Here is a 24,361-nt window from a genome sequence, read left to right as displayed (position 1 = left end):
AAGTCAAAACTAAATCTAGAGAGGGGTCTGGAGAGAAAAACATGAGGTTAAATTTGATGGTCAAATCATTCATCACAATAGTTCAAATTTTCCTTTAGATCATAGTTAAATGACCATCAAATTTAAGATAGCAAACTACTGATGTCAGCAAAAAAAGGTCGCCTGGGTGATGTGGCAGATGATGTCAGCATATGGATTGCTGACTAAGCAGTAGGGTCAATACAATTTGACACATGGATTGTACGGACTAAGATGATGTGGCTTGTGTCCAACGTGGTGATGTAGACATATGGCTTATGCTGAATGGGCTCTCTGGTGTGCTGACTGGTGCTCAGGCTAATGATTAATTCAACTGCATGGCGACTAATTTGTCACCGTGGATGGTACCACAATGTGCCACATGGTAGGAATGGTATTTCCAGAGATGCTTTGTTCATGCTAGTAGGATTACTATCACTATCAGGAGGCTTTAACAGGGAGCTCAATGAAAATCTAAAAAAGTGTTGCTAGAGTTTTGAATGCGCCAGAGGGATGGTAGACTCATCGCTGACCAGAGGCCAAAAATCCTATAGTGCCAAATTTTAAAAAAACATGTCACTACTAAATGAGATAATAGTCCCACATGCATTATAATAGTGCAAGTGGTGGTGTTTAAAATACTTTGGCCTACATTGTCAAAACAAAAGCGATGTTCACCGGATTGTTGAATCATGCTCGGCCAGATGGAAAAAGATGGTTGGTATTTGAGTAACCGGTGCCATAAATGATGTCAAATCTTGCAAGGTGCAAGCCAAATTTGATTGTGGATAAATGGAATATTCTACTAAATATTCTCTGTAGGGGCTAGGGTTTCATCACCCAGTTCTTGCAAAAAAAAAATCTCTGCAGACCGAACTGGCCTAAAATATTTTCCAAAAAAACTTGAAAAATGAAGAAATTACAGAGAAAATTAAAATGATAGATCTAAAGCTCAAATGAATAGATCAATAATGACCATAACAAATTTCTAAATTGGGCCTTCAGGTCCAGATTTGCAAAAAAAATTTACCTCAAAGTTGACTATGGCCCAATATAGGCATATTTATAGTCAATTTTCACTAAATTGATGCTCTGGACGCAATGGCAAGGTTTGCTTTGGCTCTAAACACTCCCAATTTTTGTAGATGTTCTAGATCTGAATTGGGTCCCTTTTAGAGATGAAGCAACAAGGTCTCTAATGGCTATGTGAAAAGAATCTCCCTTAGCTTTGATATCATGTAAGAATTTTCCTTAGGGAAAAATTCACCCAAGATCAAGGAACTCAAGAACAAGCACAAAATAGACCAGAGTATGATTAGAATAACAATATAGTATTCAATTCATGTACAAGTACACTAGGAGTGCCTATATATAAAGGCCTCTAGAATGCTTCTAGAATGTCTAGGAGTTAGCACACTAATAAGTCTTTCAACCAAGCACATGTCCACTAGGAGTAGATTATCCTCCATTAAGCACAGGAGTAAGTGTGATGATGAGAGGATAAGCCTACAAAGGTGTAGCATGAAAAATAATGTTGTAGACACCATGTGCTTAATTAAGAGTGCAAACAATTGTGTTGTCTACATGACAACTCAATTAATTATGCAAACTCTAGTGTTGTTGACACCACGTATTGAATTAGAGTTGCTTAATTCTGTGTTGTCAACATGACAACTCATAAAAGTATGCAAACTCCTAAGTGTCAACCTAATAAATAATAAAATGATTCATTGACCTAAGTAAACTTAAGTAAAGTGTAAACAATGAATACTAATTTACACCAATAGTATATTCTAAAAATTTGCTATAAAAATGATTCTCAAAATCATTGCATACCTTCTAGGATTTAGCAAATTCCTCATCTTCCTTGTAGAGATTCTTAAAACTCTCTATTCCAATGCTTTGGAGCTGAATCTCTTGGATTGTCATGATCTTTCTACTTAGTGTATTTTCCACTTTGTTTAATTTCCCCTTCTTATGCTTGATTGTGAAGATGAAGGCCTACAAGTACTCCATCCACTTCAAATGTTTGTTATTCAACTTCTCATGAGTGTTGATGTAGCTAAGAGCTTGATTGTCTATAAATACAACAAACTCTTTGGGCAAAAAATAGTATCTCCACTTCCTAAGACACTTAACTAAGGCATAGAGCTCTAAGTCATAGGATGAATACTTCTTCTTAGCCTCATTAAATTTCTCATTATAAAAGGCTATTGGCCTACCTTCTTGACTCAAAACCCCACCTACTACTAAGCCACTTGCATCACATTCTAGGGTGAACATTTCTCAAAACTAAGCAATTATAGGATAGGTTGAGTGGCTACTTGTTTCCTCAACATTTCAAATTACTTCTCAGCTTCTAAAGGTCACTTAAACTTAGACTTGATTCCACCCTTTATAGTATCAAGTAAAGGTGCACAAATACCACTGAAATTCCTAATGAATTTCCTATATAATTGAGACAATCCATGGAAACTTCTTACCTGTCATGCCCAATTTTTACATGGCAAAACACTACCAACAATTTTTTTTCAATTTTTTTTTTTTTTTAATGAAGCTGCAATAATTCAATAGTTTTGCAAATATGACTACAGTTGTCTTGGATGTTCCAATTACAAAATGACTTAACTTATATGTATGTGACCTTAACTCATTCTGTCCTATGTCCAATTCTACTCTATTTTATTTTATTATTTTTATTTATTTTTATTTAGGTATACAAACTTTAATGAGCTCTTTCGCATTGTCAATTCATTAAACTTCTTACTTAATAACTTAAACCCATACCATTATTCTATTTATTGTTGAAGCATATACCCATACTATTTATTTTTATTTTAATTTCTCTAAAATCTTATTATTGGTTATCAACTTCTAGTGTTGATTAACATCTGTATTAGATCATTTCTATAACAAAAATAAATTTGTTAAGTTTATATCATAATTAAAGGGTCATACCATTACTAACAAATGAAATACAAGGATTATAAAAGTCCAAACAAGGATAAAAATCAAATTACTAATATTTAGTTTTCTTAACTCTCTGTACTACCCTACTATCCTACTTTATCTTTAACAAGTAATACACATGTTTAAACCCAAACACATTAATAAAGCTTCTAACACAAAAGTAGACACACAATTACTATGTGCAATGATTCCTATTTACCTACCATCCTTCCTACTTCCTATGTTTATTATTATTATTATTATTTTTAACAAAATTATTTTCCTAAACCCCATGCCTTCATACAACCTAATCACTAAATCTTCCATTAATTACGTTTTATTACCCCTTAACATACCTATTACCCCTTGACTCTACCTAACATTTCACCCTCAAACATCACTAATTATAATGCATTCCCTCTTCAAACTAGGCGCCATCTATCATTTCCCAAGATTTTCTAACATCTTCTAATCACCTAGTACTTATCCCCTTTTATCCTAATACTACTCTCCCCCTTCCCAAAGCGCCAAAATACCTAGGGTGGCGCAATTCCTTAAACCAAGGAAGGAGGCATTAAATGAGGGTACTCTGATTTATCTTTTCCATATTACATGCACCCAAGTACATGCCCTTTTTATGAGTAAGCGCCTAGGATGTGATGTACTAACATGGCAGAGGGGGATGAAAAGTATTTAGGCACCTTTTTCCTTAACTTGTTGGGTTTGTTTTGCTAGTCATGATTGTTAGAAATTGGCGCCTAGGAAAGGCTTCCAATTGGAAAGGTTCCATGTGGAGACCACTGCGCCATGTGGATATTTGACCAATACCATGCTTCCTTAATCAAATGGCGCTAAGGGAGGATTCCCTCCACAAGTTTGAGAATGTTTTAATTTTATTTAAAAGTTTATGTCCCTTCATAATGTCAGGCTGACCCATGCTTAGGGATTGACCCTCAATTAATTAATTATTATTATTTTTTGACTATTTTTTTTAAGGATAATGGTTTGTACTTAAATATGATTACCTTGGGGATTGGATACCTACATCATACTTCTTTAGCTAGGTATTTTATTATTTTCCCCTCTAAAGATTCTATGGTATATTCTCCTAAATATTTTATTAGTCTGTATTGTCTGTGTATTATTTTCACTACCTTCATACAAATTCCAGAGAGTTAAGGAACACCTACAGCAAGTTATTTCTTGTGCTCTATAAATTCAATACCTTCTATTTGGTTTTCTTCTTCAATAGTTTTAGGTTACTCCTAATAGGTTATTGCAAAGATACAATAGGGGTTACTTGATATGTTATGAGAGACTAAATTAATGAACTAATTGTTTCATTTGGACAATAACTCAATACAGGAGCACCTATAGAAAGCATGACAGAATTCTTAAATGAAACAAGCTGAATAATTCTAATGTATGAGTACTGAAATTTAGTAAACCATTTGCTCAAGATCCAACATTGTGTTCACATGCAAAGATCAAATTCAATGATTCTTATACAATTATTTTTCAAGAGAGTTGGAGAGATAATATCATTCCATAGAACTAATTCTCCTAATATGATTATTCTTTCATGATAATTAAATTCAATCTTGAAATCTACACTGAAGTAAAGGAGCTCAATAACTTTAAGAACCAAGGCAACTTATCTTTCTACACATAATACATGCTTCCTCCAATAATTCTTACAATGCACAAAAAGGTGGTGAAGTCTTCATAGTATGACAACACAATGGAAATGATATTCAATAAACATAGATGTTTCACAAATCTCTTTGTCAATGAGAAGCAATAACACTACCCATGCAATACGTTTAAATGCCCCCAACAAGATGGAGTTTTCCCACAACCTCAACTTGAATACAACAAGAATGTCTTTGTAAGTGATATATATATATATATATACAACTTGCTAATCTTTCCTCCAATGGATTTTTAGTAATAATGATACAATCCCCTTACATCACAATAACAATGGGGTTTTACAAAATTACATTCCAAGAAGGATGACATGAACAATGACCTTTCATCACACAAATGAATCCTCTCCACTTTATCAAAGGTGAGGCCCTAATACTTTCCAAAAGGTTCATCTTCTCAAGACCTGCACATAACACATCCACACAAGGAACCATGGAGGCTCACCTCCCAACCTAGGCTTCTATGAAGCCACCCACCGAGCAGGGGAAACAAGAACCAAACAGGTTACAGACATACTTCATCAAAAATTTGCATGAAACACAACACAAACACAATCAACACCCTCCCATGGCTTGCACAATGATTCACCATTGGAATCATAAAATGCTGGGTGAAGGTGGGCTCTTCAAGGAGGAGAAATTCTAACACATAAATATCATATTGCCAATGCATTTTTCCTCTCAAGGCCACCACAACATAAACAACATATTGCCACTACATTGCCTCTCAAGGCCTTCAAAACAACCATCTCCTCCTCTTCCAACAAACCTCCTTATACCTCCCAAACAACAAAATTAATGGCCATGATGGAGCCCATGCTCCATGATAATAACAAACCTCATCATGAGGTAAAAGAAAAAGATTTCTTTCTCACCTGCAATGTCAAGCCCAACTTGTGCCCTTCACCCAAGGCTTCTCTGCCCTCCCAAGGGTGAGTGAAGCCTTCACACCCATAAGCACATTCAACATTTACATTCAATCAAGAAATAAAAGAGAAGAAACAAGCAAGCAAAAACCAAGAAGAAATCTCCAAGATGACATCACATTCTCACAATGCCACATCAAAATATCAAAATCCATAATGCAACAAGAACACTACAGATTCTCACAATCCACAACACAACATCAATCCAAGATGCAAGACTCCCACTATAATGCATACTCCCTTGACACATTCCTCATACTTGCAGATCTACTTTTACAATACTCAAAAATGAGAATGAAACATGGATTTGGAACACTAACCTTGGTCCAAGCTAGGGTAAAGATAGTTGTAGTAGAGCTCCCTTCTTCCTTCCAAAGTCTAGTTGTCTCTAAAATTAGAGAGTGGGTGAACAACCCACTAGTTTGTCCAAGACCCTCTAATAAGGCCTCCACACTAACTATTTTTAGCAAAAACACTAAGCCATCCCCCCCTTACAAACTTGTCTCCTGTGATTTTTCTATATTTGACTTAGTGGAAACATGTAAGGAAACACATGTGACAAGTCCATTTTCGAATTGGTGGAAGAATGCATGGGTAAAGGGCCCCCCTAGGTTGTCTAGTCACTCACATGATCAAAATTAGGTCCCTAACTTGATATACTATCACATGGTTAGCTTATTTCAACAAAAAAAGCACTTTGGGACCTCCCAATGACCCCTTGAAACCCTAGGCAAATCCAAATTCGAATTTCCTATGATGGTGACCCATCCTAACACTCTCTCCCAAATGGGTGTACTTAACCATTAATTTGGAAAGAAGGAACATAACCAAGATTGAGTAACCTTGTGATCAACACTATAGGTGACATGTCATCAACACATAGACTATACAAGTGTCAAGTGACAAACATAAAAATACATTACATTTTCCTTTCCGTGCCCTTAATGCACCTAGGTTATGATTAAACATATTCACAAGCAAGCAAGAAACCAACCATATAATTACAAAGAAAATTACTTTTAGAATGAGGCTTTTGAACCTTCCAAAGGTTCGCCTTGGTTAAACTGTGTTCACAGGGTTTGGAACTTGTTTCCCCCAAGAATTTCCATGGTTCCACTTCCTGCACAATAAACTCGAGCATCAGTAGTCCAAGGATTCATATAACATGTATAACGTATATGTGTATAGTGATAACCATAATTCAAGTAAATTTTCCTATTTATTTCCATTTAAATCATCCAAGATGTTAGAATCACAAATCTTCATAACATAAGCCGTCAAATTAACCCCTATCTACATATCACATTAAATCATCATGATCAGATTAACATTTATCTTCATATTACATTAAGTCATAATTAACAAATTATTATTTATCTGCATTTAAATCATAAATCAACATGTAAAAATATTACATCCTATAATATCCATTCCTATCATAGTAGTCAAATTCATTAGTCATCAATATGATTTATCAACAAATCGAGCCTGATATAAAAGTGTGTCAAGTGTTATTATGGAATCAAAGTGGGGCCTTGTGCCACATTTTATCCTCTTAGATCAATTATCCTTCACAAAATTACTTAAAATAGTCAATCATCATAGAGAGGTAAGCATAATAGAGTTAGGAGTATAACTCATAGAAACACTTAACTAGCTAGGATGTAACATAATAATGTCAACATATGTTCCAATTCAATCATCAAGTGAATGAACTACATCCTATGTTTCCAATATACTTTGAATAATAAACACTAGCATTTTATTACCGTCCAATATTCTTACCTTGCAAACACTTCTTCGTCTAATGAAATTTCCATATATAATTTGTAATGATCCCTTCTATTTTTTTATTTTTTTTCAAGTACCCATATGCATATTCATACAAGTAAATATTATCTAGGAAAATTTTAGCATTTGGTTACCATCTTTATATTATTAATTCATAGCTTCCATAATGGTATAAATCAACACCTTTCTAAGGAAACTCCCTCATGAACTCAAATGTATCCAGAAATGACTATAGAGTACCTAAGATCTAATTTAAATTATGGCATCTCATCATCATAGTATGGATTCAATTTCCATTTCCCAAAACATTTATTCGGAGATAAGTCAATTAGGATAAATGTTCATGAGACACACATAAACCTAAGTGGAGAATATGGTTTTAAAATATGTTTGATTATTTCATAAAATTAGGTCCTTAGTACATTTTATAATTACAAACACTATTGAAATAAGACATTTTCCTTCTAAGTCTTGAATATCCAAATCCCAAATATCTACAAAGCAAGTAGCCATACCATTTCTTCCAAACTCAAATTTTCTAATTGAAATGATTTAGAACATGAAATGGAAATCATTAATCTAATAAATTAGGTCCTAATGTGTGGGTCATCGAAATGCATATATTAGAATGATAAAACCTTATAGTCTCAAAAGGTTACCAAAATGTTGAACTAGAAGTATCACAATACAAATGTGTCATCTATGCCATGATGGTCTGGGTGAGGCCTCACATTACCTTAGTTGATGTGGTAGGTGTTGGTCAATCTAGTATAACATAAAACTTCTCCTTGTCCATCTTCAACATTCTTTGAGACACCACAAAGCCTAGGTACACAAGTTCTTGTTTGAAGAAATTAGACTTCTCAAGGTTGATGGCTAGCTTCTCTTCATGAAATCTTTTTAAAACTACCTTGACATGCTTGATATTCTCTTCTCTAGTCTTGTTGAAGATAAGTATATCATCTAGATATACAACTAAAAATATGCTTGTGAAGTCCTTGAGTACCTCATTTATGAGCCTCATGAATGTGCTAGGAGCATTAGAAAGACCAAATGGCATCACAAGCCATTCATAAAGACCATCAATGGTCTTAAATGTTGTTTTCCATTCATCTTCCTCCTTAATCCTGATAGGGTGGTATCCACTCTTCAAATCCAATTTGGTGAAATGCTTAGCTCCTCCAAGGAAATCCATGAGATCCTCAATCCTAGGTATGGAAAACCTATATCTAATTATGATCCTATTGATGGCTCTTGATTCCATACATAACCTCCATTTCCCCCCTTTCTTAGATGCCAACACAACAGGGACTGCACATGGGCTTTTGTTTTTTGTATCAAACTTTGATCCATCAATTCTTGGACTTATCTTGCTACTTCCAAGTTTTGATCCGGAGTGAGGTTGTATGCTACTTTATTTGGCAAGGATGCACCTAGAAAAAAGTCAATTTGATTACTTATAACCCTCCTTGGAGGTAGGCTTGGAGTACCATCACTCACTATGTTCTTGTACTTTTCAAGAAAAGTTTGGACCTCAATAGGTAAGGGTTCCTTGAATACATTTTCTTTTGCTTCAAAATTCAACACTACTACATAACTATGACATTTCTCATCTCTAAGATCTTTAACAAATTCTTTCCCACTAAAAAACAACACACTAGGTACTTTGGACTGTGATTCCTCCCCTTCCAATAAAGACTGAATTTGAGGGTTTTTCCTCCCTTTTTAAAGGTTATGGAATTAGCTCTATCATCATACACAACCTCCCTATAAAATTTCCAAGGCCTACCTAGCAAAAGATGACAAGCATCCATGGGCAAAAAATCACACAATAATCTGTCCTTCTGTCCTGTTATGGAAAAATCCACCCAAGCTTGCTCATTCACCAAGATGTTATGCCCCTTGTTAAGCCAAGTAACCTTGTAAGGGTTTTCATGAGGTATCTTTTGAAATTTCAATTTATTAACAACATCCTTTGATATCACATTATCAGTAGACGCTGAATCCACCACCACTTTGCACACTTTTCCTTGAATTTTTCATTTTATCCTAAACAATGCCCTTTTATGTTTAGATTCATCAAGAGCTAGTTGTTTGATCAACACTTTCCTAAACATGAGATTCTCACCTTTTTGAGATTTAATGTGGTCCACATCAGATTCTTTGCTGCAATTATCCTCTTGCAAAAATGTCATCCTTTTATCTTGGTTAGAAGAAGAGGGTTTTTTAGGACACCTATAGGTAGGGTGGCCTAGTTGACCACAATTGTAGCATTTCATACTTGCAAAGTATGATTTGGATCTACCTGATCCTCTTCCCTTACTTATTCCTCCTTGGTTATCTTTTCCTCTATTATAACCACCTCTTGAGGAGTTGTCATTGGTTTGCTCTGTGAGCTTTCTCTCACCTTGATTATTCTGCTCACTATGTCTACCTAGGTGTCCTCCTCTTTGTCCTCTTTTATTTTTTCCCTTACCTCTATCCTTGAAGTTGGAATCCCCTTTTCTTTGTTCTTTTCCTCTACCTCAAGATCTAGCTAATGACATGTTTGGATAGTGGTAGGTGCCCACAAACTACGCTCTTCTTGGATATTCCACTTCAAACCACCTAAGTATCAAGCCATTTTGATTGGCTCCTCTTCTTTCTTTTTGGATCTTAGACATAGCCTTTAAAATTCCTCAATATAGGAGGTTACATCTAGGTCTTTTTCTTTCATTCCTTGTCTTCTTTTGTGGAGCTAGATCTCAAAGTCTTCAAGTAGAAAGTTCTCCTTCACTTTAATGACCATATCATTCCAATTAGCTATAGGAGCCTTACCTATGTCAATTCTCTCATCTTGTACATATTTCCACCATTTTAGAGTTGAGCCTTTGAGCCTTGACTTAGTCACTTTAACCTTTTGTGCCTCTGATACCCCCTCACACTCAGAATGGTTCTCCATGCCATCTATCCAATCCATTACTGCATCTATGTCCATCTTTCCACTAAAAAGTGGTACACCTTCAAAAGATTTTCCTCCTAAGGCTTTGATAGCCTTCAAGAAGGGCTCTTCATTTAAGATAGGGTTAGGTTTATGGAATAAATCCTCCTCTACTACCTCTTTACCCATTTCATTTTCCTCTTCTTCCTTCCTCTTGGTTGCATTAGCAATTGAATCCAATATCACCTTTAGCTTTGCTAGGGATTCTTCAAGAACTATATTCTTCTCCCTTTGCTCATCAACTTCCTTGGCTAGTTCTACATTAGTCATCATGCTAGTTTCACCTACTAACTCTCTAGTAGCTGTAGACATCCACCACTTCTTCCCAAATCTTTAACCCGGTTGTGATACCTGTAGACATCCACCACTTCTTCCCAAATCTTTAACCCGATTCTGATACCACTCTGTTGTGATAACCAATCTTGCTCTCAAACCCTAAGCTCTATAGGATCTTCCTAGGTATTTAACTAAACAAATAGGGTTTTTAAACATCCTATGCCTCTAAGGATTCTATCCAATAGATCCTACTCCTTCAACTGGTACACATCAACTACATAGTACAAGCTTGCTCATGAACTCTCTTCAACAAACATAACCCCAATGTTCATTGGATCCTTTCTATATGGTCAAACAGATACATAGGCATGCCCTAGGTCACTCTTGAAGATTCCAATCCCAAAAAAATGCCACAACCCTAATCAAGTTTCAATCCACAAGTGCAATTTCACTCAAATGCTTGGAAAAAAGGATACAAGAATTAGCCCTCCAAATGCATAAAAATCAAAATAACTTGAAAAACTCCTTAACTATGGCCAAAAAAAATCAATCTAGATACCCTTTTTAGAGTTCTTAGATATTTTAAGGGTCTAGGGTCTCCACAATGTTTGTACAGTACGAACACAAATTTAGCCTTGAATTAAGGGTTTCAAGGATTGAAGTATTGTTTGATGTAAAAAATTGATTTCTGCATCTTGGAACTCTCAGTAGAGCTTCTTCTTAGGATTGGGGCTAGTTCATAACACCTCCTAACTCTCCATGTGCTTGGATTGAAGAATCAAACCTTTCAATTCACTCCATAGTTCCTTTCCTACTTTTTGATCCATAATCAAGTTGGTTTTTCTTGCCTAGGGCATCACCTTAAAACCCACAATTGTGCTTCCAATGGGCTCTCCACTATTGCACATAGAGTACATGGAGTCTAGTTCCAAGTTCCAAGAGAGCGTACAATGCCTATAGTGGGAAGTTACCCTAGAACTCCATTTTGTACACACTCCTCTATTCAAACCAACAAACTGATGAACACCAAGATAATTATATTGAGCACTCCAAACTCTTTAAAATAGTAAAAAAACTATAACCAAATTGAAAAGAAACCTCCAGTATCACTTCCAACACAGAAAACACTAAACCTAATCTATACACATGCCAAGAATTGAAAAAATAGAAACTATCATTAAGAATGTTGTATGCACAGTTTGTACAAAACTAAATCTAGTTTCTCCAAATGATTGAAAATATTGGAAATCACCTTATAAAGGCTCAACATGAGCGTTCCCAACTGAATTAGGTGGTTGAAGAGCTCTCACAAAGAAATTTCTCATTTTTCAAGAAAATTGCAAAAGTTATCAATGACAACTTTGCAAGAATGAGGAATTTTTGCAATTTTGCATATCTACTTCTCAAACTTGTTCTATTTGTTACCAAACTAGGAAAAAGGCCTTAGATGGATTCCAAACACCTAATAAGGACCTAAACCACTTACTTGACCAATTTAGATGCTCTATTAAGCCAATTGAGCAATTTTTGAGTAATTATAGCAACTTCACCATTTTGGGCTCTTCCAACCTATCTATCCACACCCTAGGACCAAGTTAGCCCTCTTATTAATCTAGTGATGTGGCTAGAATCACTACAAGCCAAAACATCAAAGAAGCCCTAGGTCTACCCTTAGCCTACCTACGTGCTCCTACACCACCAACGCATGGGGCAACCCACTAAATTAGATGAGATGCTCCTACACCCTCAAATAGTTGTTGCACCCTTTGATAATGGGGGATTAACTTTGTGGGTCCTATTGAACCCTCTTCACAAGGTAAATCCTATATTATGGTTTGCATTGATTATGTCACAATGTGAGTAGAGGCAAAACCCATGCAACATCCAAGGGATAACAATGTTGCCAATTTCTTATATGAATTTATTTTTACAAGCTTTGGTGTCCCTAGGGAGTTGACATCTAATCAAGGAGCTTGGTTTACCTCTAATCTAATAGCTACTTTCATGGAGGAATATAATATTTGGCATTGTAAATCATCACCCTACCATCCAAAAGCTAATGGCCAAGTAGAAGTTACTAATAGGGAGCTGGAAGCTATTCTTACCAAAATAGTATCAGTGCATAAGAAAGATTGGGCCACATGCCTTCCTGGAGCTCTCTAGGCTTAGAGAACCACCTGGAAATCTATGACAGGCTTCACTCCTTTCGAGCTAGTCTATCGTAGGTTAGTTGTAATGCATATGGAGTTTGAACATAAGACATTAAGGACTACTATGGAGCTTGGTATGGATCTTACTTCTGCACAAGAGGAAATAATTTTGAGTTTAAATGACCTTGATGAATGGTGTAAATCTGCATTGAATAATACATAACTCATCTAGCACCAAAGGAAAAAGTGGCATGATAAGTTTATCAAGGATAAAATATTTGTTGTTAGAGATTGGACACTTCTTTATGATTCCAAGTATCAACAAAATCCAGGGAATTTTCAAACTCCCTGATTAGGACCATATGAGATCATTGTTGTGTTTCCAAATGGAGCGGTCTAGCTATCTACTATTAATCCTATCTGATTCAAGTTACTAGTCAATGGTCAAAGGTTGATATTGTACCACAAACCATAGAGTAAAGAAGAGTTCCTATAATAGTTTTCTTCTGTCGTTGGTAATATCTCTCCTACAGCCTCTGGAAATGAGCCTTCCACTCATTTAAGTTCTTCTCTTTAAATAGTTCTTGTCACCCCATAATAAATTCTTTCTTCATGAAACTAATTTCTCCGCAATAAATTCCACCTCATCATTTCTTGTCTTTTCACCCATCCACTTCATCATTCCCCAACAATGGATGATGACAATAGATGCCCTCAACAAATTTTTTGGTTTGTACACTATCTGAGGTATTTATTTCTTAATTTGTTTATTAAACTTTTAGCTATGCCTCGTCACATGTGCAATTGTGGTATCAATTGCCAAATTAAGTGGGGGGAAGATATATCATTTTTTTTGTCTTATGTATTTATAAAATCGTTATATTTTATTCTTATATTATTTTAAGATCTTACTTATACTTTTGCATGCTTCTTTCCATCCTTTGTTTTGAGTGATGTGATAGTCTTTAAAGAGCTATGTTATTATTTCACACATATCATGCAAGGGTGGCTAGTACAAAGTCTATGGCTATGTAATTCTAAGTAGTTAATGTGTGATATATTCTTGATTTGCACTCATATTTACTTAAGAGTTCATTTTCAAAATACCAAAACCTTATGTATTTGAAATTTTCTTGTCGCTTGTATTTCAAAAACTCCTTGTCGGAGCCTTGTTTTAGTGTGTTTGAATTTCCTGCAACATTGTTTTGGGTAATTTAACAATATGCAGATGGTAGGTGACCTTATCTAGTGTGAACCCATAGTGCATGATATTTTGTTAAATGATCAAGCTTGTATGGCATACTTCCAAGTAAGAGGGATTACATTTAGAGGCTCACTAGTTGGGATGGTGAGGTTGCATTGTAGTTTCTGAGGACATTGAAGGAAGGAGTGGCCACAGTCAAGGGATTAAGGGTACCATTTTCACTGGCAGTGGTGGATGATGTTATGGGTTTTCCACAGGAAGGGGAAGAGTTTTCGTAAAACCTTTTGCAACAATTCTCTTCTGTCATCGGCAATATCTCTCTCGTAGCCTCTGGAAATGAGCCTTCCACTCATTTAAGTTCTTCTCTTTAAAAATTTCTTGTCACCCCATAATAAACACTTTCTTCATGAAAGTAATTTCTCTACAATATATTCCACCTCATCATTTCTTTTCTTTTCACCCATCCACTTCATCATTCTCCAACAACAGATGATGACAACAGATGCCCTCAATAAATTTTTAGGTTTGTACACTATCTGAGGTATTTATTTCTTAAATTTTTTTTAAAACTTTTAGTTATGCCTTGTCACATGCACAATTGTGGGACCAATTGCCAAATTAAGCTAGGGGAAGATATATCATTTTTTTTGTCTTATGTATTCATAAAATTATTATATTCTATTCTTATATTATTTTAAAATCTTACTTATACTTATGTGCACTTCTTTCCATCCTCTATTTTGAGTGATGTGACAGTCTTTAAAGAGCTATGTTATTATTTCACAGATATCATGCAAGGGTGGCTAGTACGAAGTCTATGGATATGTAATTATGAGCAGTTAATGTGTGATGTATTCTTGATTTTCACTCATATTTACTTAAAAGTTCAATTTCAAAATACCAAAACCTTTTGTATTTGAAATTTTCTTGTAACTTTTCATTTGAAAAACTCCTTGTTTTAGTGTGCTTGAATTTCTTGCAACATTATTTTGGGTAATTTGACAATATGAAGATGGTAGGTGACCTTATCTGGTGTGAACCCATTGTGCACGATATTTTTTTAAATGATCAAGCTTGTATACCATATTTCCAAGCAAGAGGGTGGCTTGATTACATTTAGAGGCTTGCCACTTGGGATAGTGAGGTTGCATTATAGTTTTTGAGCACATTGAAGGTAGGAGTGGTCACAGTCAAGGGATTAAGGGTACCATTTACACAAGTAGTGGTGGCTAATGTTATGGGTTTGCCACAGGAAGGGGAAGAGTTTTCAGAAAACATTGATCCAATAGTGTATAGGGCACAATTTACCCTACACTCAGACCCACCTCTGGATATTGATAAGAAGCAAGGCGCACACAAAATGTCTTTACTAGACCCATTTAGGTAGTGTGTAGTCCATATTATCAAATATTTCACTTGTGAGGGATGAAAAACATATTTGCATTCTGTTCATTTCAAGTATTTAAGCTGTCTATAGCATGAAAATTGGCCCATAAATGTTCCTAGCTTTATGTTCAACATTTTGAAGAAGAAGGTTTCTTTGGTACAATAAGGTAAACTTAACTCTATTTCACATCATTGTTTAGTTAAGCTAATTTTTGAAAAGGCTTCGAGAGAATAGTCAAAAATGTCATGGGAAGAATTTCTATCACAAGGATTTAAAGAACAAACCCTAAAGCCTATAGGGAAAAGAGTTGGGTAGAGAATTCAAACTAAACAAGGGGTTAAGAAAATTATTGTAGAACTTGGGCCAAGCCCTTCCTCTAAGAAAAAGTCTAGGGTTAGGACTCCTGAAGGTTCCCCTCATCCCTCTACTTCTGGGTCATCCTAGAATGAGGAAGAGGAAAATGCCTCTGTAGAGAAGTATACTCCTATGTCAAAAAGGCTTTCTTGGAGAAACGTAGATAAATAAAGAAAAACTATTTCTACTTCTTGTCAGCGGACAAAGGAATGGTCTCTTGTAGCTACAAACACTTCTAGGAAGTAGAGAGTTCCAGAAAAAAAGGAAGAAACTCCATTGAGAAGGAGTAATAGAAGAAAGCAAAATGTGATTGTGAACATATCACTAAAAGGGTTAACTATTGAACTTGAAACCTTTGAGGAAAAGAAAGAAGAACCTAGTAATATTCAGCAAGAATAATTTGAGAAGTTGCCTGAGATAGAAAAAGAACAAGTTCCTGTGAAACAAATGACTGAAGAATTTATAATAATTGGTGATGACTCTAGCTCTGAAGAGCAAGCTTTTAGATTCCAGAGAAGAGGTTCATCCTCTAAGAGCCCTCAAACAATTGATAAATGTAGTGACTCAGAAAATGATGAGATGTTTGAGGAATGTTATATAGTGGAAGAAGATGAACCAAAACTATCTCCAACAATAACAGAGAAGATTTTTTTTGAAGAAAACCACAATGTTAACTTGGATCTTGTTAACAAAGTAGTACAACATATTTTAAGAGAAGGGTTGGATGCATTGAGCTTTGTTGCATACCAATGTAGTAACATTGAGAGATCCATGGTGTCATGGATGGATCCCATGAAAGGGATAAGTTTCAAAAATGGTAAGTCCACTATTCTTCATTCAACAGAAAATTCTTCTGTGAGTTATATGTTAGATAAGTCTAGTTCTGTGTCTTTGTTATCTATTATTTTTTAGTTGTCCAAACAATTAGTTTCAAAGAGAGAACAATGGAAACAATAAAAGAAAGAGTTGAATAGGGTCATCGATTAGCATTACCAAGAAACCCTTGAATAGGAAGAAAAAGTAGAACAACTTCATGTGAAACTCAACAAGGTAACATCCCTTATTCCTGAGTTAATGAGTTGTAGGTCCCTGTCTCCTGTATATGCCCTATTCCTTAAGGAAAAATTGTTGAATTACCAAATGACTTGCATCATGCAAGATAGGTCCCCATTATTGCAAGAAGCTCTTCAATTTTCCCAGGATTTTAATAATTCTCCTACAACCATTAAGAATTTTGTGTGTGAGTTCATTCTCCATAATTTAGCAATCTTGAATGATGTAGTTTGGAACCTCTTATTGTACATTGGGTATATCCAATTGAGAGCTCTTATGTCATGGATTCAAAATGAAATTAGTCAAGAATTCAAAGCTAAGATATATAGGGAACTGGAGGAAGAAATTACCCTCTATCTCAGACCAGAAGCTAAGGACCCTAAAACTTGTTATTATGATTGGTTAAGGATTGCACCTCCAGACTCAGGAAGTAAGCTCATTTACTTACTTTGGAATGTAGCATTTGATGAGTATGATTAGTTAGCTAATGTTGACTTTCTTGAAGCCATGAACTCCATCCAGTGGTGTTAGACCAGTTTAACCAAGGAACTAAGAGATAAGGAGCCACATTCACCCCTTATTTTTAGCATGGAAAATAGGCATACACCATGGTATAACTCCTTGGGAAGAGCAAGGCAGAGTTTCTAGATTCCACGTACATTTTAGCCATCCTTGCTCATTTCTCCTTTGTTAGAAAATTTAGAGAGCTTAAACAATTACGATATGGTGGGGGAAGTGACCAGGTGGGAAAGGCAAAGGGAGACCAAAGGATTTTGTTGGAGTTATGCCAAGGGAGGTGTTGGACAAAAATCAACTATTGACTACATGATGACAACCAGACTCAAGAACTTTATGTTTGTTGTGGGACCAGCAAAAGGTCTAGCTGAGGGGCAATGATGAGCCCAATTTATGGTTATTTAGTTTATGGTTTTATGGTTTAAGACTTGGTATTTCATGATTTTCTCATAAATAATATTCATACTTCTTTTTTTAATGCTATGCTTATGTGTGTATTTGATACTTTTAAGACTAAATGAATATATTGAATATATATGGATTATGTGGTTATGTATGATGAAATTTGGTAATCTTTCCATTATGCATTAATGGGGTAGCATTCCTATAGCCATGTGATGAGGATAATGCTAAAGTAGGAAAAAATTATAATGAATCTTTATCTTGGGTATGTGTTGCAGTTTTCATGTGCGCTAATCTCTTGTAAGAAAGGATAAGTTGGCAGGCAAAGAAGACTCAGCATCAAAGTGGCATCATCAAGGCAACAAAAAAATTTCAAGATTCATAATGATTCGACTATTTTCAATCAGTGGTTATTGTTGTTGCAGGTCGAGTCAATTCATTTAGTGATTGTTTTGGAGGAAATCCAGCGGTCATGTGTTCCTATATTCTTGTGTATTTGAATGTGGTTTACTCTTGCATTAAATGTTGTAGTTTCTCTTATAACTGAAAGTTGTTGTATTGATGAATTGGAGGATCCTAGATCTTAGGAGTTATATTTTCTAGTTGTTTATAAATAAGATGGAGTCTTTGATTCCTAAAAAATACTAGATTTTTAGGAAATCCTTTTTGTAATCCAGCAAGTAGTGAATACAACTCTATTATTCTCATTGTTTACTTATGTTTCCATGAATGGATGAATGATAAATCCATATCTTAGTCTTTGAGTTTCCAATTCAGTCACTCTTCTGTGGGGGCCCACACAAAAGGTGAACTTAGCTCATGATTAAGTAGGAATTAGACTTAAGCTTTCTTGAAGTAGTTATACTCTGTTTCTCCTACAGCCACCTGGTAATAGAACCACTGGTTGTTTCCTATAGCATAGATGCACAACTAGGTTTACCATTTACAACATTATCTTAAGTTCTAAGTTAAGTTGTTATTTCAATTTCTAGTATAGATTTCCTAAAACATCATATTTGATTTAGTTGTAATGACTTTAAAGGTGAATTAGAGCATATACTTTGCAGTCAACATTTCAAGTTTACACTCCTGGATTGATAAACCAAATGAGTTCAGTATGCTATTTTAAGTAAGACACATGATGTTGTTTAACCATAGAATCATTGAAAAATGATCTCTAATCCTTCATTACTAAGGTATTATACTAACTAGGAACTCATTTGATGATGAGGATTAGGCTTTAAGTGTTCTTCCCGAACAAGGTGATAAGCTTGCTACTGAGATTGATAAAAAAGTTTTATTGGATTTCACAAGAAAGTCGTAATATTGAGACTATTGTTGCTTTTGATGCTCTTAAAAAAGTGATATGTAATGATGAACATGGTGTTAATATTTTTTGTGGACTTACTCACCTTGTCCATACTCATGCTAAGCCTTTGAATGAAGTTTCTTTTAAAGCAAGGATGGCTCCACCCATTTCTACTCTTGAGCATGTTTTTCTTGTTTATGTGCCTATCTCTAGCATTTCCACTTATATTCCTCCTATTTTGACTACTCTTTCTTAGGTATCTAATCCTCTTAGTAGCCTTCCTATCCCTTCTTTTTCTTTGAGTGTTCCATTTATTTCATTGTAGTTTTCATAGCCTTCATATAATAATGTCCCTTTCACTTATCCCAACCCTTCTACTATGGTTCCCAATATTCCATTAGTAGTTTCTTCCATTCCAACTAATTCATAGGCTTTTCCCAGTGTGTCGAATGTTCTTATTTCATATGTTCCTTATAATGATTCCACTATCCTTAGTCTTTCTCAAATGGTGTCTTCTTTGTAACAACAACTTGCTTCCTTTACTCAATCTAAGTTTAATGTTCCTACATGTGATATGGGTAGTCCTTTGTCTTTTGACATTTTTTGTATTTTTGCTCCTTTACAATTTGATATACCACACCTTAACACTTACTATGGTAAAGGTGATCCTGTGACACATCTTAAGACTTTCCAAGTTCTATGTAGTGACTATGCTTGTAATCATGGGATTTTAGCAAAGTTGTTTGCTCACACTTGGTGACAAAAATTTGCAATGGTATTGCTCTTTGTTGCCTTATTCTATTGATTGTTTTCATAAACTTGCTTATGCTTTCATACAAAAAAATTAGAATAATATTGGTCCTTTTGTTTCTTTGACTAATTTGATGCATTGCAAACAAGGTCCTAAAGAGAAAGTGACTGATTTTATTGGTAGATTTAAGCATTTGCATGCTTAGATTTCTTATCATGTGTTGATATTGATATTTAACATATGTTTATTGTGAATTTACAAAAAGGCATTAGAGATAAGATTCTTCTTACTGAGTTTACCTCTTTTTCACAATTTTGTGCAGTGCTCAATCATTATCAATTACAAGTGAGTCAATTCAAGAGCACCACTATAATGGATCATGTACTTATTGATAAGAGTTTTTTCATACCAAATGCTAAAAAATTCCACAAGGTTAACAATTATGTCAAGATCAACAAAACTACAAATACAATAGATGATCAAGTAGTTGTTGCATCTTGGAGTTTCATACTTCTTCCTTTATTTTTTGTATGAACCATATGTTTACTCTTTTGTTTGAGTATTTACATTCTATTATGACTAGGTTGGTTAGTGATAATATGATTACACTTCCTCTTCTTAAGCTTCTCCTTCCTTCTACTACATTAAGCCCACATTTTAATCCCCAAGTTTTTTTCAATTTTATTGCTAGTCTGGAGCATGATACTAAGGCCTACTATTCTTTGAAACATAAGATATAGGATTTGATTGATGTTAATGCCTTATCTGTTGAGGGTCAAGATAATGGGAACAAATATAGAACACCTCCTAATCAACATCTTCAAATGTACACTAATCATTTACCTTAACACACTACTAATACTATTGTTTAGCATCCTTCTTCTTTTGCTCCTCTTGAAGCTTGTTGCTTATAATACCTTACGAAAAGAGAATGATAATAATATCAATGATATGGAACATGTATTTCAACCTCCACCTCCATCTAAGGAAGACATTTCATCTGCATCTAGTGCACAACCTAAACCTAAACTGAATGGTAAGCATACTAGAGCCCTTACTATCTCATCCACTGATGTTTATTAGTTTAAGGCTCCAAATGATCCTCTCTAAATTGATACTTAGACTAATGAATATCTTTCTTATGGGTGTCTTGTTGATCATACTTCTATGGTTAATATCATCACTGAGGAAAACCTTTATAATAAGAGGAAACAACATGACTTCTATGGCTCAACTTATACTTAGATTCAGATTTGTAATGGTTTCTTGTATCCTCTGCAAGGTTCTATCTCTTTTCATGTTGAGCTTTGTGTTAAAGTTATGAATAGTACTTTTGTTGTCATTCCTAATTCTGATTAGTTCCATGTGAGGCTTGGTTTACCATGGTTGACTGACATGCAAGCTATTACTTCTCCTATTCATCAATGCATTAAATTTCCTTATGATGGTGAGATTGAGATGATCAATCATAATCTTTAGCATCCTTCTAGACATCGATGTTGTTCCACTCTTGACTTGTTTTTCCCTTCTCTTCCTACTACCCCTACTTATCTAGATTATATGTTCCATTCATATCAAGAATATAAATGCCAGAAGATTAAAGAGTTAAGCATGCCACGTGGTCTTTTCACTATAAATTCTACACCTATTTTTTTTTATTCTTCTATTTATAATAGTCAACCACCTCTTGTATCTCTTGATCCTCCTAGTAAGGCCTCCTCTTGCTAGTATGGAACCTTCTCCTAGCATGGATCCTCCTAGTGTGGTTCCTTCGACATCTTGGCCTTTTTTCCCCTCTTTTTGTTTCATCAAAAGGTAAGGAACTTATGTTTTTTTATCCTCCTTCATATTCTCAACAAATTTATAATAAAATTAAGCACAACCAACATGCTCAGTTTTGTCAAAAGAACCATCAAGCTTGTACTAAATCTTGTATGAATGCTTCTCACCAGCCCATGTCTATTGATGAAGTTAATGATATGAATATTGATATTTTGGAATCTATTGCTATTAATTTAGATAAAGAGGATACTTTAGATGATGATGAGCATGAGGTTATTGATATAGATGTTGATTTACCTAACATGATTTCTCCATAGCTTACACTTACATCTACACTTGAGCATATTGAATCTCTTGAGAGTCCTTTGGAGTTGCTAAATTATTCCTATTGTGTTGGGCATAGCTCCTCTTGCAAGTTATCCACCTTCTCTTATTACTATTTACCAAGATAAGGGAGGAGGGCAACATGCTTGAAGTGATTTTTTTAACATAGTAGATTTTTGTGCATTTGTTTGTTGTTACGTGCTTCCCTTGTATCATGTTTGCCAAATATTTGTTTAGATTTCTTTAAATGACCATTCTTGAGCTAAGTTTGAACAAGATGATAAAGAAATTATCACATTGTAACATTCTTCTAGTTGTATCTTACTTCTTTTATCTATCATTTTGTGTTATGTTGTACATGTTCTATTGTTCATACTTGTATCCTTGTGTTGTCTACTTGTATTTGCAACATTATAGCACCATTTTTTTTGGTCTCCATAGTGGTGATCCAAAAAGACTCTTCTTTGTAACTCTTATGTGTCTTTCTTCCATTGTGTTGTAGTTCTACTTCCTTTGGGGTATGATGACATTTCATACTTGATATAGTACTTGCATAGTATTATATGATCATACTAACCCCAAAATGATGGATCTCTTTGTGCTCTTACATGTTATATTTTCATTTCCCTTGATTTGTCTTATTTTGGGGGCATCTCATAGTGGAAATTTTCTTAGATGATTTAAATATACTTCATTAAAGTAATTTCCCATGTTAAAAGTGATAGCAATGACTTTAACATGGGCACATACACTTTTCTCATCTTTGCATTCTAATCATGGGGTAGTGAATATAGATTTTGAGTCTAGCTTGGGGTACTTTAGCCTTGGTTTCTTAGTATGCTTCCTAAGTTAACATCAAATGTATGCATTACTACTTCATCCATATCTTTCAATGCATATATCTTATGGATCCCTTTATGGATTATGCATTTCTAAGGAATGGATTCCATATGCACACATTCAATCTAGGAAGTGAGCATCCTTGATATTGGGTCTCTCTTTTCATTACATGTACATATGCTAAATATCATCTATGGGTAACACATAACAATTTACTAAGTCCTATACATGGGTAACCCATCCTTACCAAACCTTACCACAGTGATACATATAATGTTGATCTATGAGAAAATCTTCTGATGAGTTGACTAGTAGGTTACCACCCCATTAGAATATTTCAATGTCATCTTTTGCAACAACTATTTTGATAATTCATAGTAGGGTGAGCACTATATTGAGCAAGATAACCACTCTTTCTTTTTAGCTAGTGCTCTCTCTCTCACACATTATGATTTGGGAGATAGTAAAGTTTCAATCCCTTAGGGGCTTGATTCTTTCTCTCCTTGATTTTAAAAGGAGTATCCTATGCTTTATGCTCTACTTTACCATGAGTTTGGATCAAATCCATCCTCTTGATAAAGTGGGGGCTAAATGTATCATCTTAAATTGGAAGAACTCTAATTTAATGAAGGTGTAATAGGTATTTAATGGGAGATCATCAATCCCCTTCTCTCTTTCGTCTCTTCTTCCCTTTTTTGTCCTTTCTCCAAGGTAGAATTGGGGTAAAACCTAATAGATCCTCTTTAAAGTTCCTATTTTCATGGTGTTAAGCTCAAGGTAGGATCTATTTCCCCTAGGTCCCTCCTTTTTATTCATCTATCCACTTGGAATCTACTCCTCGCATTGAAACAAGATTTCCTCAAAATTTGGACATAATTTCTAGATCCTTGTTAGCAAACAAATTTTTACTTCAGAAATAATGAAATAAATTGACTCTTAAATGCCTAGAAAGAAGAATGAATAGAACTAACAATTGGATGAGTTATCATTGGTTGATAATTCTCCTCTAAATTTAGAGGTGCAACTCCCTCATTGAAATATTTGCAATGAATTAAACATCTAGATATACCTTTAACCTGAAGGTACCAAGGCATACTAACACTCGCCTATAGCCATGGACTGAGTGTGATTATTAAATTTACAAACCAAAGCAAGAGAATGAAGAGCTAACCATACGATCATCTATTTGACCCTCCACACTATAGAAGAAACAAGGAGAGGTAAACATATTATTTGTTTTGCAAATTGCAAATTTATTAGCCAACTAACTTATAAACATACTCATACTTGACATGATATCATAGGACTATATTCAAGAATGATAAAGAAACAATCACATGATTGATTTCAATCAAAAAAATGAATGTTTAGACTTCAAGATCCAACACACAAATATTTCTTTTATTTCAAGAAAACATGACAAAACAACTATAAAATTAGCATGTCCCTGCTCATATGATCAAGTTGCAGAAAATAAAATGAAAGAAACTCTTTGCATTCCTTGTTACATTTAGAAAGTATTCTCCTCCCTTTTGAAGCCTTAGGACTTGCCAAAAAAGAAGAAGAACCCCTGCCCTATTACAAAATTTGGAATACATAGATTTACAAGCTTTTCCTTTAGTTTCACAACTGAATCCTTA

This window comes from Cupressus sempervirens, chromosome 9 (genome assembly GCF_028749045.1).
Source record: "Cupressus sempervirens isolate cs-2001-9-10 chromosome 9, ASM2874904v1, whole genome shotgun sequence".
In the NCBI taxonomy this organism is placed as follows: Eukaryota; Viridiplantae; Streptophyta; class Pinopsida; order Cupressales; family Cupressaceae; genus Cupressus; species Cupressus sempervirens.
Note: the sequence above shows the minus strand (reverse complement) of the source record.